The sequence below is a fragment of the Xiphias gladius genome, chromosome 16 (assembly GCF_016859285.1).
Source record: "Xiphias gladius isolate SHS-SW01 ecotype Sanya breed wild chromosome 16, ASM1685928v1, whole genome shotgun sequence".
Classification (NCBI taxonomy): domain Eukaryota; kingdom Metazoa; phylum Chordata; class Actinopteri; order Istiophoriformes; family Xiphiidae; genus Xiphias; species Xiphias gladius.
Window position 1 is genome coordinate 16,886,503 of NC_053415.1, and position 19,877 is coordinate 16,906,379.

At 39.7% G+C, this 19,877-nt stretch overlaps 1 protein-coding gene across 3 annotated transcripts in view; it reads left to right on the top strand.

The window, feature by feature from the left end:
- Nucleotides 1-1,625: 1,625 nt before the first annotated feature.
- The window catches only part of bcl9 (BCL9 transcription coactivator), a 30,379-nt gene continuing 12,127 nt past the window's right edge, over nt 1,626-19,877 (top strand). Inside the window, exons 1-2 of one of the 3 annotated variants that reach the window (XM_040148047.1) lie at nt 1,626-1,908; nt 3,921-4,086. The gene's annotated coding sequence lies outside the window, so the exon portion shown is untranslated. Of the gene's footprint in view, nt 1,909-1,941; nt 2,293-3,920; nt 4,087-19,877 lie in introns of those variants that run through there. The other 2 variants (XM_040148046.1, XM_040148049.1) reach the window with 2 other exon arrangements.

A 19,877-nucleotide genomic window follows, 5' to 3' on the forward strand; every position in this document is an offset into this window, starting at 1 on the left:
GACCCATAACACAAAACAAAAAATTAGAAGCTTATAACCTTTACTGCTTTTATTTTTACCATTCTTTTTATACATCTGTCTCTTATAAGTTACCCTGACTTCATAGAAGTACAGTACTAAATTGGTCTTTCACCACTTCTTTTTTTTTTTAAAAAGACCAAACACTTTAATTCAGTTGCGGCTAGATTGACAGCTTCGTTAAGGGACCAAAACATCTGTACAAAAATGAACCTGTATGTTAATTCAACAAATGGCTGAGTATCAGCATTGACCGTAACATCAAGCTGCAACTAACGACATTAACATTGCAGATTAGTCATCCAGTGGTTTTCTCAATTAATTCATTGATAATTTGATCTATATTTTCAGAAAATACTAAAAAATGCATTAAAAAGAATAATTGTTTTGTCTACAGTCCAAAACCTTAAAGATCCCCCTTACACAAGTTTAAGACATACAAAAATACTAGAAGAAAAATATGAAAAGCTCAATTACCTGGTTACAAATTCTATTAGAACTATTAAAACTAGAGATAACTGGCATTTTTGGTTGAAAAATTACTTCCAATGATTAATTGATTATCAAAGGACTTGTCAGTTGACTAATCGATAAACTGACTAACCACCTCTAAAAGCCTGTAATGCTATTTTAGCTGACTGCACTGATACCATGGATGGGTTATGAGAAAACAAGCCCCTCGGCACAGACAGGTTAAACCCCCCCACCCTTCCTATATACAGTGATGACCAGACTGAAAGACATAAAGAGACACAACACAATTTGTGTCTTTGTAGTCATTTTGTTAATTTAAGGTCGTATTGTGTCTCTCTGTGGTCCTTTTGCGTCTCTTTGTGGTTGTTTTGAGTCTCTCTGTAATTGTTTTGCATTTCTCTTTGGCCTGTTGGTGTAGCTTTATGTGTCTCTGTGGCCGTTTTGAGTCTGTTTATGGTCGTTTTGCATCCCTTTGAGGTTGTTTGGCATCCCTGTAGTCATCTCGCGTCCCTTTGTGATCATTTTGGATCTGTGTGTAGTTGTTTTTTGTCCCTTTTGGTCGTTGTGTCTCTTTGTAGTTTATTCTCTTTGTGGTCGCTCTGAGTCTCTTTATGGTTGTTTTGCATCCCTTTGCGGTTGTTTTGCACCTCTGTGGTCATTTTGCCTCCCTTTGTGCTCATTTTGCATCTGTATGTAGTTTTCCCTTTTGGTTGTTGTTTCTTTATGTAGACATTTTGAGTCCCTTTGTGTTGTTTTTTTTACCTCTCTTTGAGATCGCTTAACATCTTTTTTTTTATGTCATTTTGTGTCTTATAACCGAGCTCTGTGACTTTAAAAGAAGAAAAATCAAGTCACTTTATACAGATGCAATGGCCCAAGGGCACCCCTGACCTCTCTGACCCCTGGGGCCTGGGCCCGTGCTCCGTAGGCCGGTTCGGTGATCCATCCACGACTGATACATATAACAGCATCCTGTGAGAACTTCCACAAGTTTGATGCTAAACTACTCCCAAGTTCTTTCACGTGGGGAAGGTCGATGTCGCCGACATAAAAATAGGTGGATTTTGAACCACGGAGGAGGTGTGTTTTTGTATAATATACGGTGTTTACCGTGTCGCACGGAGGAAGACATCGGTGTCTCTCGGCTGTCCGACAGTAACGTTCTCACTGGCACACAGACCTGACCTAGAATTGCTACTTAGAATTCGGGCTAAACCATTGCGCTGAAACGGAGAGGGGGGGGGCGACAGGAAATCTTAACTGGGATGTAATGGAGTAGGACCACTGGAAAGCTCGGGCGAAAGGGGGGGAGACACATTTCTATTTTATAATGTTACCGGGATAATGTTGTGATTTGATAGGCGTGCGGTGTATATCCGTCGTTCGAGGAAAACGGAAATTAAGATAACATTCCAGGTGAGTGCTCTTTTTTTTCAAATCCAGGTGGAAAGTGTCGCTACCACAGCTCGCCTCCTGGCAACGGGCACACGCGGGTCCTCCTCCCGGGGACATCTCACTCCGGTATCCGTTCTTCTCTGCCTCTGTCCCCGAAGGCTGGCTAGCAAACCCACGTCGTGTCTGGCCTGGCAGACAGCGAGAACCCTTTCAACCGTAAACGCCGATTTTTTCCAGCGCAACAAAAGCGGATTATTCACGATGTTTTCGGCATGGTGTAAAACCCGCGGAGAAATATTGGTTTTTACCCCATTATACTGGAGGACCGCCCGTGCTTCGTGAAAATGAAAAAAGGATACAATGCAGCATGCATGTTCTGCATTCTTCGGGAGTACCACGCCGTTGGTATTGTATTTCCTTTATTAAAAATGTGCTTGATATGATTTATAAACGCGTAGCGAGATTATAGGCCTCTGCTGCTGATTGTGTCGGCCAGCCCTATCATCTGCCGAGCGATTTAATTGTTACATTGTTAACGGAGCTAGCAGAACTTGAAAATGAACGTTTGCCTAAGCGGGGCCTGAATTGTTTGATTAGCAGACAAAGCCTTAAAACGAGTCTCATTTTCTGTGCGGTTTTTGTGCGCTTGTGACCGACGTCGTTGTTCTCGCTCTCAGCCGCCGTCCAGTGCCTCCCTCTTCGGGGAAGACTTTGTTTGCGCTGGCCGAGGCTCCATGAATGCAAGTGCTGAAGTCCTCCCTTCCCCCCCAGTTCTCTGGCGAAACAGGAACAACTTCTTTTAGGAAAAAGAAAAAAAAAAGTTCCTGGAGTTTCAAGCGCCATGGAATTACTTTGTCCGCCAAGAGTTGTCCAGTGAGGCGCTGAGATTTCAGGGGGGAAAGTCTAGTCTCTGTAGTTGTTGAGTGCTTTACGTTTATTTGCAGAGTTTTAGCTTTGTAGATGGCTGTGTATATTTTAGGACGACTTCCTCGAGTAGGCCCGTTTGTGAGAAACTTGTGTGGCATTGTGCTGTGTTACCTTGGCAAGACCAGAGAGCTAAACACGACAAAGAATGTGTTCAGTCTTTTAGTTTTAGCAATCTTGAATAACTTGACTTGTGAGTTGGGGGGAGAAAAAAAATCCACAGGTCCTATAGCGTAGAAATGTAGTTAAAGACCTCAGATACCTGGGGATTTTATGAATTTACTCCCCTGATGAATAAAGTCTTATCTTGTTGTCTTTCATGACTTTATTTAGCAAGTGGCCCTGAGTATTTTATTCTACTTCATTTAACATTTTAGGACAAGGACTCGTCAAATTCACAAAAAAATGTGTGTCTGGCATCATTTTGGCTCGATGCTACGTCGTCTCTCTCATAATTGTAAAGAGAAAATCTCAGCAGCTTTTTTGCTTTGTTGCAGTTTGCCTTTTAGTCCTTTTTAGCTGATGCTGTAATCAAGAGCGACTTCTGAGTTAGCAGGTAGGGGTTCAGCGTCTTGTCCAAGGACAGTTTCGAAGGCATACATGCCAGTTGCTGAGATTGAACTGCAGACCTTCCTGTTACAGGACTCTGGTCTCTTCAATTGCTAGGCAACACTGCTGTCTGCGATGAACGTGCATCTGTTGCATAGTCTTGAGGCTGTTTCATATTTATCTTTTCTGCGCTCACTACTTCTACCTTATTGTGCATTGTTGACGGCTAAAAAAGTCACTTTTTAGCTCTCACAGTTGATAATTACAGGAAGGAGGAAGTCCTCTAGGATGCAAAGAAACAAGGAGGGCCTTGATGGAGGATCATACGCTGTCTTGTAGTCCCTTATGTGCACATTGGCTGATAACTTTAGTATAAATGAATGTCTGGGTTAAAAAGGCAAGTATACACTGTTACTGTAACCCCCTAATGACTTAAGCTTTGCACTGATTCTGTGTTTGCTACATTTTGGTCTTGTCAACACGAGCGACTGAGTGCTTTTCCTTGCCATTTGCTTGTTTGTGTTTCACCCGATGAGCAAAGTTCTCTCCCTCTGTTCCAGGTGTGAATGACTTGTGGCTGTAGGGTGTCGTGAGTGGGCCAGGTTCCTGCACAGCCTCCGTGGCTGACTGGGAGGAGTCGAGTGGAGAGCAGACATCAGTGCCCAGGGGACCTGAGGCCTGGTTCTCCATATGAGGCCCTGCTGAAAGGGCAGGGGGGCTTCTGAGGTAACCCAGCTCAACTGTGGCTCTCTTTTTTTTTTTTTTTTTTTTTTTTTTTTTTTCTCTTTTCGTTTTTGTTTCACACTTTATAACACAATTTGTTTCATGCATACATCTAAGACAGACGGCAAGTAAATACAGTTTGGTCATCCTCATATCTTCAATTGCTTTATTTCTCTAAGTATAACTATAGACATGCTTAAAAGCAAGTACCATAAAAAATGGCAGGAACTTATGGGTTGTTTCTGAAATCACTCCCGACTTACTATATAGTACACTTTTTTTTTGAATGTCTGCGTGTGAAATTAATGCAACTTATAGTCCCCTTAAAAATGGGTCATATTTATATATATAATATTGTAAAATTATCAATCACGTGACACTATACCTGTCAGAGGTGAAGGAAAATGAATGATTCATACGTTTCCGAAATCTCAATTTTTTTTTTTTTTTTTTAAATATCTCACTATAGCGTAAACTATTGAGTTTCTACTTTTTATAGGGTACGGTGAATGAGTGAACAAAGGAGTGATTTGGACACAGCCATGGTGTAGCAGTAAAGTATTTTTCTCCATACTTAAGAATAAAAAAAGCCAAATGACAAAGAATGAGACATGCATGTTTTCCAGCTTCTTCTCACCAGCATTTCATGCACTTTCCGCTTTTGTTACAATATCAAGCATGGCAGTAAAAACTTCTTTCTTGCACTCAAAGACAAACTGGTGCCAAAACTTGATAGCTTAACACCGCTATGATGCAACAGTAATAAGCCAGGCGCAGGCTCTTCCAAACATTGGTCTCTATTTTTTTTACATTTATCTATGGAGGTGCCTTCATTGATAGGTGCATTTTGATGAGAGAGTCCTTGCGTTATAGAGCGATTGGCCTGTACAACTGCTCTTGATGCTTAGGGGCTTGAGGGAAAGGACCTCGGAGCCGCACTACTCTGGACTATCACTACAATGTTTGGTCTTACTCTCAGATCTGCACATGCTGAGGACACAACACAGTCAGGGTGCTTTTCCTGAGAACGCTGTGCACACTGTTTATTTATCTGCTATCTAATCCAAAGCGTGTTAACCAAAAACCACAGTGAGGTGAAGGATGCAGGGAAATGGATATTGATGTAAAGCGGCCAAGGATTTATTTTTCTCCTCTGTGAATTGGCCTCTCATGTTTCCATGCATTTGTTTGCCTCATGGGTTTTCTAATTAAAACTCTCAAGGCTTGTGTTTTGTATGACATGGAGGGATGTGTTCGAGGGGTGGTTTGTCTCATCGCCTGAATAGTGGGTGGCAGGGGGCTCCCCTCCCCATTCATACAGTAGATTAGACTCAAGTATTTTTTCTGTTGCTTGAAATATTTATTTTGACTCTGTAGGCTCATTTTGATATTTTTTTTTGTCATGGTTCGCTAATAAACTAAAGTATTTACATGAATGAAACAACAATTTCCTATTTACCTGGTATTTTGATTCACAATTAATTCATTAATGTAGTTTGTATCCTGAATAAGTCCAGTAGTCAGGCCTCCAAAGTACAGTAATTATGTAGTATTCCCCAGGGAGCAGGAAAAATACTACTTTGTTTTTAACGTGTGTATTTGTGCAGTTTTTTGCCTTGATCTACCATCGTAGTACTGCAAGATTACATGCGACTTGTTTGGAGGTTAAAGTGATGTTGAATTATTGCTGTTGTGCAATAACGCTGTAATCCAAGTGCTTGATATACCACTTCTGGGCCTTCAGGGAAATTGATACACCACTGAACTACTGTACATAAAATTGTGATGTACTATTATGTACGTGTAAAGTAGCTTTTTTTTTTTTTTTTTTTTAGTCTATTTTGAAAAGACAGACACAAAAAAAGCTACTTCACAATTTTTTTTATTCTTAGAGAAAAATTTTAAAAAAAGTGTTACTAAGTTCCAAGACACTATGGTTTGATAGAAGACACTTTTTCTTTTATGCTGAAATAAGCGCGTAGAAGTGGAGAGCACATGAGGTGTGATATTTGTTGTTTGATTCATGCAAGTATTGCCCCAATCCCCAGCAGTCATAATGGGCAGTTGTCATGCCCTCCTCGTCATTTGAAATAAGTAGTGATGTGGTCTGATCGGATCAGTATCGGCTCCTTTAGTGACTTTATTAGCCTGATGTGACTGATCCACGTAAATACTGGCTATGCTACAAAGTGCTTTACGGGGCTGAAGCAAGTTTGGACCAATGACAAGATAAAATGGGAGAAGAATGGGAGAAAATAATACCGTAAAGTATAAGAAATGGATGGATAATAGTATGTTGGTATTAAAATAATACAAAAAATGTGTTAAGTAGAGTGTTCAATAAATAAGGTTCTATTGTTTTAGGAGCACACCACCAGTTATTAAAAGCCCAAACTACTGTTAAGTGCTTTAAATAGATCAAATGACAGGAGTCATCTATTACTATTACTATTACTATTATCTGTTGCTCATTTTAAAGTCATTCATGCCACAGAGCATTTTCAGCAAGTATAAGAACAAGTGCATTGGTTTTGTCTATTTATTCATTTCATCAGTTTCTATGTTGATCATTATAGACCAGTCATTAGTTTGAAACATATAAAAGATATAAAGTGTTGTTTGTCATTTTTAAGTAAAAATTACCACAACTTGCCTAGTATAAATCAAGATGAACTTTACTGATCCCACCGGAGGAAATGTGCATTGTTGCAGAAGCAGGAGGATATAGACGAGGGGAGGTATCAAGTACAGTTAAGAGAGAGAGGAAAAAAAGCTTCTCGTTGAAGATTTGCTGCTTTTCTTCGTCTAATGTGATAATAAGCGAAATATCTGGCAATAATGAAAATAATCATTAGTTGGAGCCCTCTTTGTTTGTGCGCTATTTCTTACATATAAACCTTTCTGCTCTTAACTAGAGCGTACCAAGATCTTTTAACTTTTGAAATGAAATTATATATAATAATATAATATTATTATGATAATGATAATGTGCTTTAAAAAGATCAAATGACAGAAGTCATCTATTACTATTACTATTACTATTATCTGTTGCTCATTTTAAAGTCATTCATGCCACAGAGCATTTTCAGCAAGTATCAGAACAAGTGCATTGGTTTTGTCTATTTATTCATTTCATCAGTTTCTATGCTGATCATTATAGACCAGTCATTAGTTTGAAACATATAAAAGATATAAAGTGTTGTTTGTAATTATTAAGTAAAAATTACCACAACTTGCCTAGTATAAATCAAGATGAACTTTACTGATCCCACCGGAGGAAATGTGCATTGTTGCAGAAGCAGGAGGATATAGACGAGGGGAGGTATCAAGTACAGTTAAGAGAGAGAGGAAAAAAAGCTTCTCGTTGAAGATTTGCTGCTTTTCTTCGTCTTATGTGATAATAAGCGAAATATCTGGCAATAATGAAAATAATCATTAGTTGGAGCCCTCTTTGTTTGTGCGCTATTTCTTACATATAAACCTTTCTGCTCTTAACTAGAGCGTACCAAGATCTTTTAACTTTTGAAATGAAATGATATATAATAATATAATATTATTATGATAATGATAATGTGCTTTAAAAAGATCAAATGACAGAAGTCATCTATTACTATTACTATTATCTGTTGCTCATTTTAAATCCATTCATGCCACAGAGCATTTTCAGCAAGTATAAGAACAAGTGTAGTGGTTTTGTTTATTTATTCATTTGATCAGTTTCTATGCTGATCATTATAGACCAGTCATTAGTTTGAAACATATTAAAGATAAAATAAAAATAGGAGGACATCATTTCAAAACAAATCTCGTAGGACTCTTAAGGACCAGCTCCAAGTAGTAAGTCTTTACAGCCTAGTGTGTTTTGTAATGTTATGTGTTTTAATGTGTTTTTCTAATAGCTGCATTTCATATCTTTTTAGTGTAGGAGGTCTTGGTCTCATATGTGTCGATCTGTCGTGGGATTGTTGCCCATACGGGATCCTCATGGATGTGGGTGGCTGAGTCAGAATGTACCTATCAATCTGCTTTTATGTTTTTCTGCCATGATTGACAGTTGTGGCACAGACGGGCTGCTCCTCCTGGTCTGGGTGGAGGGGTCCTCGCAAACAGAGCTGCTCTCAGGTGGAACCTGGGAGCCGCTGTGACCTGCAGTCACCTCAACTATTTGTGCTAAAAGCTGCCAGCTAGGCTGATCTACTCTCCAGCAAGCTGTTACTAGTAAGCATAGTTTAACACGGCATCACACCACAATGCTAACCTGCAAAGGTTTAAAGAGAATACCACATTTTAAAGTTTTATTTTTATATTTTTTCATTGATTTTATTTTTGTCCATGGGGTTTTCCAACAGGAAGTAAATGAGATTCCTGATATTCTCAACTTTCTCAATTTACCCTAAAACTTGGTGCATGTGGCACAATTCAAAGAGCTTGGTTATAATTTGAAAACAGTCTGCTAATTTTATGAGCTAGTGATAAGCATCAATAAATTGTGTGAAAATCTTCATTATCAAGTGTTCTTTGACTAAAATGTCAGTGTAAATGAGAGGAAACTTCTGTTATGTTAAATCCTTTATGTTCTTTGGTTGAGCTCCTGATAAGTAATGGTGTATGTGTCAGTGCTTTGTAGAACATCTTCTGTCATCTTTCACATTAGATTATGAGAAAATTAGAAAAACTTTACAGAGCTGAATATTGTTTGTAGAGCTGAAATGATTAGTAGTCTACTGATCAATTAGTCGGTATTGATAAAGTGTTGATTGTTGTTAGTCATTTTCAAGTAAAAATGACCACAACTTGCCTAGTATAAATCAAGATGAACTTGAAATGTGTATGGTTGCAGAAGCAGGAGGATATAGACGAGGGGAGGTATCAAGTGTAGTTGAGAGAGAGAAAAAAGCTTCTCATTGAAGATTTGCTGCTTTTCTTCGTCTTATGTGATAATAAGCGAAATATCTGGCAATAATGAAAATAATCATTAGTTGGAGCCCTCTTTGTTTGTGCGCTATTTCTTACATATAAACCTTTCTGCTCTTAACTAGAGCATGCCTAGATCTTTTAAATTTTGAAATGAAATGATATATAATAATATAATAATATGATAATTATAATATATTATTAATATAATAATAATAATAATAATAATAATAATAATAATAATAATAATAATAATAATAATAATAACCAATATAATTAGTACAGTAATGATTCATTTGAATAGATATGATGGGCAATTCAGGGGAGGTTCAGTTTGAAACTTTAGAGACAGCTTTTTACGTGAATGCATTAATAACCCAGTGTAACAAAAAGTGGGGAAAATGGAATAAACTCCTGTTATTCCAATTTAATGCTTTAATCCAAGATGGTCACTGGCATTGCTAGTGTAGTTGTCAAATCATATAAATAGCCAAAATTAGCAAATGTTATTTTTATGTACTTGTAGTTTTTAGGTTTGTTAATGAGGGAAACCAGATACATACAGTATCATTTTAATTTTCTGAATTTAATGAATTTAATATTGTTTGGTTAATATTGGATTAAACTTAGATGTTACTGCCAGCAATAGGGGCTTTGCAGCCATTTTGCCACTAGCTTGTTGACGCTTCTGTGGTCCTTTTTAACTAGGAGAACTACAAATCTATAGGGGGCTGTTGTGAAAATTATTTTCGCACTTAGCAGCTCGTAACTTTTGTCTGAACAAAATCACTTGAGCACATCAAAAATGACAGATAGTGGTTTACATCATAATATCAGGATATTACAAAGAGTACTCATCAGGGTCCACCCGATTAAAATATTTTGTTTCCTAAAGTGCTAATTCATCATGAATTGGGATTCCTTGAGTCCTACAGTTCTGTTATATTGTGATTTGATTAAAGGAATTCTGGTGTTTTCTAGTTGCTTTTTTAAGTAGTGGATTAAGTAGAACAGTCAACACATTTTGTAGTATTCTATATTTAAGAAATGATGTAGATGGAGGTATGAAAAGAAAAGGTTTGTTGCCAAAATTGTATCATAACAAAATTTACTGACATGTGTCTGGAGTCTGTTGGAAAGGCAAATCAGTACATCCTCTCTGCTTCTACAGTGTTTAGTTCTGGTTTCGAGCTTGATAATCCCACGCGTTTGTTGTTTTACTACCATAGTTTTTGTCTACAAACCACACCAATCTTGTCAAGATTCACATCATTTAAAAAAAAAAAATTGACATCAAAAATAGTGACAAACTTTGGATTTTAGCTCAACTCATCTCATCTTCTGTTTTTTCACACTATATAGTCATTTGAGCTGCTGCCTGTACTCAAACAAAGGAGGTGAATGTTTTTTGTTTGTGCTTTAATTGATCAGTTTTACCCACCTTGAATGTAATGATAAACTATTATATACCTCGAATATATACAGTGTAATAAATGTAAATTTCTAGATTCATTTGAGAGCAGCTACTAGATCTATACAACCACACCTAGGTGTGACAATAGAGTGTGTAACAACATTATCATCTCATCTCCACAAAAGATCAAGTGTTAAGAGTAAGGGAGGAAGTTCAGTGTGTCTCTAACATCAGGGTTGCACGGGCAATACGCTGTATGCTTTCAACATGTTACCCTGGGGGTAATAGCTGGGTCAAAATTTCTTGTTGTAAAGTATTTATAGTTTCTGAGGAACCTAAAGGAGGCTCACACAAAAATGTACACAGCTCTGACTCATGGGAGCAGTAGATGCCATAAAGTACCAAATTTTTCAGTGCATCTTGGACATTATTAGGACAGCTAAGTACTGCCACATGTGGGTGCGATTGTATTTGTGTGTGTGTGTGTGTGTGTGTGTGTGTGTGTGTGTAGCTATTCCTGTATATTTAATTGGGCAGGTCTTAGCCAGTGTGTTTAAAATTCCATGGGAATGACACACCAGTGCAAACTGGGGTAATTCAGGGACACAATCTGGCTCATATTCTCTCCAGAGTGCTAATTTTGTTGTTTGATAGCAGAGAGGAGTTGGCACATGTATTGTATACTTGAATGTTCTGCTCTAAGTTAAATATATTATTGTTTGTCTGTGGTTATGCCAGGTCAGTAGAGATGCCTGAGTTGTCTCAGATCGTCAGACAGGTTGAGAAGCCAGTTGTTCCTGTTGCTTAGTGATTTTTAATGACCAAAAAGAAGCTTTTGGGCAGCACATCTTAAAATTTAATTCCTTTCCTGCCTAATGTTCTAACTGCTCTAAATTGAGGTTTTGCACAGCGTGGGTTGTATTGACAGCTGCTTGAAATGTGGATATGTATTGTGTGCTGTTTGTTGTGAGGTTCAGTATCAAGACATTAATGACACTTCGTTTTTTGCTTGTGGCAAGTAGGTAGTAGTATTGGCAAGTGGCGTGCAAAAAGAGCCTTTTGACCAGCAAACAAGTAACACAAGTCTCCTTTACACTTTTCCTCAGTGGTCTGCATGGCCTCTGAAGGGACTGGCCGTTGGGATTTCCCACAATGCTTTTGGTCACAGGGAGACGTCCTCCCAGCATGAGCAAGGGAGGAATGTGGCCCGAGTGTGGGAGCGACCGTCTGGATGGAAGGAGGGAGTCACGGACCAGAGAGCACGGTCAAGGGAAGGGGGGAAGAAGGGGTGTGCAGAGAGGGCAGCAGATTTTCTCTTAAGCAAATGCTGTTTCTGTTTGGCTTGTCATTTGATCCACAAATAAGAGAAACCTACTGTATGGAAAACTTCTGCTGATTTGCTTTGGGTGTATGCATTTGAACTAGGAGTTTGACACAATCCAAAAGGGATCTGAAACAATTCAGACCCAGTTTGAAAAAGACCTGAGGATAATTAGGACTGGATTCGAAATGCAGTTCATCTAAACAGGCCCGAATAGAGACCACCAGCGGTTAATTGGTAGTGCAGCATGATGTGCCACCAATTAACAAGCAGCCGTAGTCCAAAACAGCATGTTGTGGCAGTATATAATTTTCCTCCGTGCTTCAGTTTTCTCTTGCCTCAAAAAACACATTTTCCTCTGCAGTGTGACAGACCCCATAATCAAAGCTGATGGCAAATTCGCCAGAATCCATTTGTGTTTTATGCATAGTCAATCCTAGACCCAAGACCCTACCCAGACCAGGGAGTATAATTTGGACCTGGCCCAGTTTGGGTCCATGGACTGGTCTCGCTTATTAGTGTCTGAGTTGACCTATGAAGACCACTGCTTCTCACCAGCCAGTTACAGGCAGAACAATCTACTGCTTCAAAGTAGGACAGTGAAGCAGAATCCTTTTCTATCTAGCTGTAGCTACCATTGCATGGCATGCTATGCTAATGTTTACTAGTCCAGCTACTGAAGTTCAACCAGTTTGTGGTTGCCTGACGAGAAAGAAGAGATCTTACTGCCACAAAATGGCGAACATTGAGTAGGTGTTTGTCCTCATTACTCGCACTACCCCTATTAGCAGAGGAGAGCAAGACCAATAACCTACTTTGCTGCATGAACCTAGGGGCAGAGGTGTGGTCAGTGCGAATGGCTTATAAACTATAACTATTTTGACTGTTAACACCCAAAAGAAATTAGAATATGCTTGACCATGAATGGATGTGTAAAAAAAAAAAAAACAGTTCTGCTCAATTTAAGTAACTTCTAGTCAGCTGCTTGTTTAAGTGTATTTTATGTTAATGTTAATTCAGAAGTTGCTCTCTCTCTCTCTCTCTCTCTCTCTCTCTATATATATATATATATATATATATATATATATATATATATATATATATATATATATATATATATATATAAATAATCCAAAGAAAAATGGTGCGTGAAACAATTGTACTGTATTTGGCACTAATAGCCGCATTTCAGGAAAGTATGAAATGTCATGAAATAATTTTTACCATGATATTTTTGGCAACAGTACTCGTCGCATTAGATACTGGCACATAACCTAATTTGCAACTACGCTTGTTGTGTCAGTGAAATAATGGCACATTATTACCAGTTACCAAGTCCCTTTGTCTGGTTTTGAGTGGAAAGGTGTGTGTGTGTGTGTGTGTGTGTGTGTGTGTGTGTGTGTGTGTGAAGAAGACACACCCACTCAGCCAGAGATACAGGGGGCAGATGGACAGAGATGGAAGTGCAGGGTGAAGAGTGTGTGACGGAGATCAGAGCAGGCCGGAGTGCTGAGTGCCAGTCCTGCTGCTGGAGCTGGCCGCCACACATGGCACTGTGCCCAGGCTACACCAGCAGATGTGTCACTAGTGAGTCAGCTGTGTGTGTGTGTGTGCGTGTGTCTGAGAGACAGACACCCACCCATACTCTCAGTGAAGAGCTCGACTTGTGTAATAACCCCCCTTCCTCCTACGGGTATATTTGTATCACACCCCTTTCCCATCCTCCTGTTTTCATTGCCTCTTCCATCATTGTGATAGACACGGCAAGGCTTCTGTCACCACGATATGATATGACAAAATGTGACATTACACACATGTCGCCTCCCTGGGGATGGAGGGGCATCATCTGCCAACCAGAGGAAAGGATGAACCGAGGATGGTGGAGTGGTGAGGGTCGTTGTATAAATGCAGGACAGACAAACCAGTGGAGAGACAGCTGAGACTGGGGGTAACAGAGTGAGTGAGAGGGGAAGACTAACGCAGACTACAGTGAACAGAAGACAGAACCTGGGTGGAGAAGGATGGAGATGGATAGCTATTGCACTTCGGGAGCAGTTAAGAGTTTGGAGAATGCGGAAAAGTTTAAATGTTCTTTATAAATATTTGTTCAGCTTGGTTTCAGTAGAAACAGGAGTTTAGTCATACTTGTGAGAGTGTCCTTCCTATCACAGTAGATGTATTAAGTCAAATGTTACGTCCATGGTGTCCAAGCTCTATCTTTAGTGACACTCAGCATTCCTCACATTCTGAGTGTACCAAGCGAGTCATGAGTGCTATCTGCAGGGTGTGGCATGTTGGGATAGTGCCCTCAGTAGGTCACCTCAACAGGTGAGCATGCAGGTGCTTCCTCAGCAAGGGTTCCGTGGGCTGTCTGACAGGTGTGTGTGTGTGTGTGTGTGTGTGTGTGTGTGTGTGTGTGTGTGTGTGTGTGTGTGTGTGTGTACGTGTGTGTGTGTGTGTGTGTGTGTGTGTGTGTGTACGTGTGTGTGTGTGTGTGTGTGTGTGTGTGTGTATACGTGTGTGTGTGTGTGTGTGTGTGTGTGTGTGTGTGTGTGCGTTTTCGTGTGTGTGTGTGTGTGTGAGAATGTGTGTGTGCATTATCGTGTGTGTGTGTGTGTACGTATTCGTGTGTGTGTGTGTGTGAGAATGCGTGTGTACGTATACGTGTGTGTGTGTGTGTGAGAATGTGTGTGTACGTATACGTGTGTGTGTGTGTGAGAATGTGTGTGTAGTATCGTGTGTGTGTGTGTGTGAGAATGTGTGTGTACGTATACGTGTGTGTGTGTGTGTGTGTGTGAGAATGTGTGTGTACGTATACGTGTGTGTGTGTGAGAATGTGTGTGTACGTATACGTGTGTGTGTGTGTGTGTGTGAGAATGTGTGTGTACGTATACGTGTGTGTGTACGTGTGTGTGTGTACGTATACGTGTGTGTGTACGTATACGTGTGTGCGTGTGTGTGTGCGTATACGTGTGTGTGTGCGTGCTCACGTGTGTGTGTGTGTGTACGTGTGTGTGTGTGTGTACGTGTGTGTGTGTGTGTGTGTGCGTGTGTGTGTGTACGTATGCGTGTGTGTGTGTGTGTGTGTGTGTACGTATACGTGTGTGCGTGTGTGAGAATGTGTGTGTACGTATACGTGTGTGCGTGTGTGAGAATGTGTGTGTACGTATACGTGTGTGTGTGCGTATACGTGTGTGAGAATGTGTGTGCACGTATACGTGTGTGTGTGTACGTATACGTGTGTGCGTGTGTGTGTGTGTGTACGTATACGTGTGTGTGTGTGTACGTGTGTGTGTGTGTGTGTGTGTGTGTGTGCGTGTGTACGTATACGTGTGTGTGTGTACGTATATATATGTATGTATGTATGTGTGTATGTATGTGTGTGTAATGTAACGTTGCCTGGCATAGCATTTTGCATTATGCAGCAAACTTTTGCTTTTAGGGCTTCATGGCTATACAACCCTTAACAAGTTTTATGGACAAATACATTGATATAGAGCAACAAGACAGCAAACTGTCACTATGCTTGCTGCTGCAAATCTAACATGCAGAGAGGATGAGACAGTTTCCCAGACCAAGCAAACCTGCTCCAGACAGCAATACTCACTATTCTCCCGCCACTATAGCAAACATCACACCACCACCATATTTTGGCGAACTAGAAAGTAAGATAAATTTCTGGGGGTGACACACAAATGTCACATGGGTACCTTCTTGCTAACCAACCAGTTGGGATTAGCTATCCCAAACATTAGCAAAGGGGACAAGACAATTTGCTGTTGGCTCTGTGAAAAACAAAACTAATGTTACCCACCAGTCAAGCAGAAACAGAACAACCCCCGAATCCGTCTTCATGCCTTTCAACTCTCAAAGGTGCCCTATGCCCTCACCTGATCATAGCACTTCTTTTTCAATTTTTGTTCTTCTGACATTCTTCGCTTTGGCTGTTCCTCAGCCATCTCTCTTTATTGACGATGTGATATGTTGTGGACTGTATGATGCCATCACGCCGCCGCTGGGTAGATGTTCCTTCCATGCACTCGCCTTAATGTCTCCGCCCGTTTCTCTTCTGCAGTCCCAATAAATCCCATTCAAAACTCTGCACGGTCTGATGGCAATGGAAGGGTAGACTGCTCCTTCTCCTTCCCCTGGTAATCATTAATTTGGCACTATCCATTAGCATGCACCAGATTTACTGTCTCTCGCTCCCACTGTCCCCTTTACCCCCATTTACCCCGTTCTCCTTCTTTCTCTTGTCCCGTACACAAGCATGAGCGCCCCCTGTTGCTGATTGGCTGGAATAGTGTTGTGTCGCTTTGTTTGAGCTACTATGTTTGTTTCCCATTTACAGAGCCAGGGCTGTGTAGGAACACAGTGTAGTTTTTTTTTAGTTTTTTTTTTTTTTAGCACACACAGAACAGACAGCTAGCGGACCTTGAGGAGATATTCACTAAATTTGACAAAGTGTATTGTATTAGAATTGCTGATTATACCTTTTAAGTAAAGTTAATGTTGTTTGTTACCTCCGCCAAGGAGGTTATGTCTTCATCCGTGTCTGTTTGTTGGTTTGTTTGTTTGTTTATTTGTCAGCAGGATTATGCAAAAAGTACTGAACCGATTTGCACCAAACTTGGTGGAGGGATGGGGTATAGGCCAGGGAAGAACCCCATTAAATATGGGGGAGGATCCAGATTATTAACTACAAATTTGTATATTTTTCTCTGAAGTCTGGTGTATGTTGTTTGACATTGGCCTTGGCCGGAGGTATGCGCTCTACTGAGTGCTTTTCTAGTTCTGTCTGTAGTTAGCATATGCCTCACTAGCAGCCAGGCAGGTATATGTAGGAACTAGTTGTATAAGAAACCTGTTATGTACAAGGAATTACTGTGCTTTTTTTAATTAATATAATACTGCAGAATTAAATACTGGATCATATTAGCCTTTCAGTGATTATATACTGAAATTTAGAGCTGCAAAGATTAGTTGATTAATCAGTTAGTCCAAAGACAGAAAATTAATCGACAGGATGTAATTTGTCTTAGTCATATATGATAATAAACTGAATATCCATGGGTTTTGAACATTTCGAATCAAACAAACTAAAAGAATACGTCACCTCAGGCTGTCTGACATTTTATAGACCATGATTAATCAATTAATAGAAAAAATAAGTATTGGCAGATTAATTGATCATGAAAATAAAAATTAAACCTATTGTATTGTTTTCAGTATTGGTGTATGTTTAATAGTTGTACATTTAAAGCTAGCCTTTATTACTTAAGAATGAAGAAATAATAGTTGTAACATTTAGATTTCATACAAATTGGTGCTTTTTATTTTGTAATTTGTAAACAATAAAATACACCAGTCTGCAATGCAATACACTCTTGGTTTGTTGTTAAGTCTCTGTTGTTTCTGTACAACCAGTCTCTAATGTTTTCTGGCTTCAGCTCAATGTTGCTGCAAAACTGAATTTATGATTCCGTTATCTAAGAAAAGGTCATTTCAGTTGTTTGATCATAACAATTACTACAAAGTTCTTGCAAACCAGAAGGTTTTATATACAGGTGCATCCGATCAAAAACCCCGGCACGCTGTCAATCATTTGTACTAACTTTATTTTATGCTTCAGTCCTCAGGCCCTCATTAGGTAAAACTCATAGTTCACATCATAAGATTAAATCCAGAAGCAAAAACACACAGTAGTACCTCGCAGGCAGACTTGACTGTTGTTTCCATCTTTTTGTCCCGTTACATTTGCTCTCAAGACACTGATGATAGCGTTAAAGCATTCACTCATGAGGATTTTTGAAAAGTATCGAAATTCAATGTGCCATTATCCCATAATTTCCACCTGCGGCTTCTTTTCAATCAAAGTTCCTCAGCTTACCTCAATTTTTGTATTTGTCCAATCTTTGAAAGCAAATGTTTGAAATAGTTTGACTCAGCCTTTGTAAGGCCAAAGAAGAGTTAAGTGTTAAAAAATTACCTTAGTGTTGCATTTTCAGAACAGAATTTGAGGCAATATTTAAGACTAGTAGCCTACCTTAGACCTATTAGATTATGAAGTCCTCTTTCATTGGGTTTCTGTTGCAAGGCTTTGACTTGAGACTGCATACATAGTGATTTAAATCGGGTACATGTAAGTTGTGCCCTTGTGTAAGGCATTCGAAAGGGTTTTCTGTTTGACAGAGCTGGCTGCAGCTTCTTCAGACTGCACAGTTCCTTCCTGATGGCAATGAGTTTCTTTATATTCTTGCAGAAATCTGCAAAGAGAGGTGAAAATAATGTTTCTGATATTGCCCTAAACAAAAAATGGGCTAAAGAAATTCTTGAGATGGGGGCTGAGCAGACGGAGAGCGGGTAGGGGAGCTAGAGAGCGAGAAGGAGAGAGCAATACTCCATTGTGACTGAACTGCAAAATGGGATTTGCATAAATAAGACTGAAACATCAGCAGGCCCTTCTACAGCCAACAGCAGGGGTGAGATGAGGGAAGTGAGATGGTATGTGTATTTGCACTTGTTTTTTTTTTATCCCTTCTTTTTAAAATAATGTCTTTGTAGGATTGTTGCATTAAAAATTTAATCTAGTGGACTAGGTTGGCAGCAAGGTCAGGGTTCCTCTCCTGTTGATTCCACTCCTTAACAGTGGAATATACCAGTGGATACTACAATGGTATAAATCCTCCCTTCTCCCCCTCAGAGGAATTTGGGTGACATAGCTGGGAAGGGTCTACTCTCTACACTGCACTCAGCCAGCGTACGATGACTGTTACATAAGCATGAAATGAAATGCTCCCTTTTAGTGCCACCCGCATTGGAAAACCCAAATCTAATTGAATTGAACTATTTTCTGCCCTCTTTTCATGTGGAACCTCATATTTATATCAGAGGCAAAAAGCTCAATTTTAAAGCCTCATTATACTGTTTTCCCATTAACTTGCATGCACTGCAGCTCCTCGCGGGTGCTGTGATAGACAGTTCAGCGTCTATACTGGAGATGGAGGAAGAGAAATCTCTACGTTGCTTTGTTGTGTGTGTGAGTGTGGCTGGCTGCAGCGTGCATGCCTGATGTGTTTTTATGTGTGTCAGTGCATTCCTTATGACAGTCATGTCAGCAAAGGTACCCAATTAGTGTCTCATTAGCATATGTTAGGGGGGAACAGGTGATTGACAGGTCCTGCTGTTAGTTTCTGTGTGCGTGCACATACTCACATTACACGCATCTATGTATGATTGGGATTTAGGTTTAGATAACACCGTTTGAGGGCATACATGCTAGTTAGGGCTGAATGAGGTAGGAGGCTGGTTCTTTGACAAAGAGCGAAGAAAGTTCAGCAAACTGAACAGATTTTCAAATTGATTCTGCTGGTGTCTCTGGACCGTTGTGTGCCATGTCGCTTATCTCAGTCAAGGCTCTTCTGTCCTCGACTCATAGTGGAGGAATCAACTCCCCACTAAAGTCAGGACAGAAGAGTCACTGTCCAACCACATCAATCCACAGCAGGCCGGAAAACTAACTTTTAAATACACCTAGACAGCCCATGCTAAAAGCGCCACTATGCTTCAAACGAAGTGCTTATTGGATGGTTAAACAGCATCTGATATTCCTCCCCCCACACCTTTCTGAAGTCTGAATAGAGGCTGCATCCAACAATATTTGTAACTTTCCAAAACTGACAATCATGCCCATTTCATACTAGAGTTGAAGAGTTTCATCTCATCTTTGAGTGTGGCCATTCTGAACAGCTATAAACACTTTTTCCAATCAGATATGATTGGACGGTACATATGAAGTAGTTAATTTAAAACATACCACGGGCGTTAACACTGAGCACTAGCATTTTCTGATTAAAAAAAACATAAAACTTTAAGCATGTGTACTACAGCACTAAAGTTTCTCTTAGTTTGTTGGGGAGGGAGGTATGCAGTTAGTTATGTTTTTGATCATATCTTTGTATTGCTCCCACGGAGATCGAGGGAATTTTTTGTAAGTTGCTTTGTACAAAAGCTTCCCCCAAACTGATATGATGTAAATATAATAGATGATGTCTGTCAGCCACTTAATCCTCACTTCTCAAATGTGTCTTGTAAGGAGTTAGGACTTTTGTCCACATTGTCCATTTTTGATTCCCTGTCTTTGGC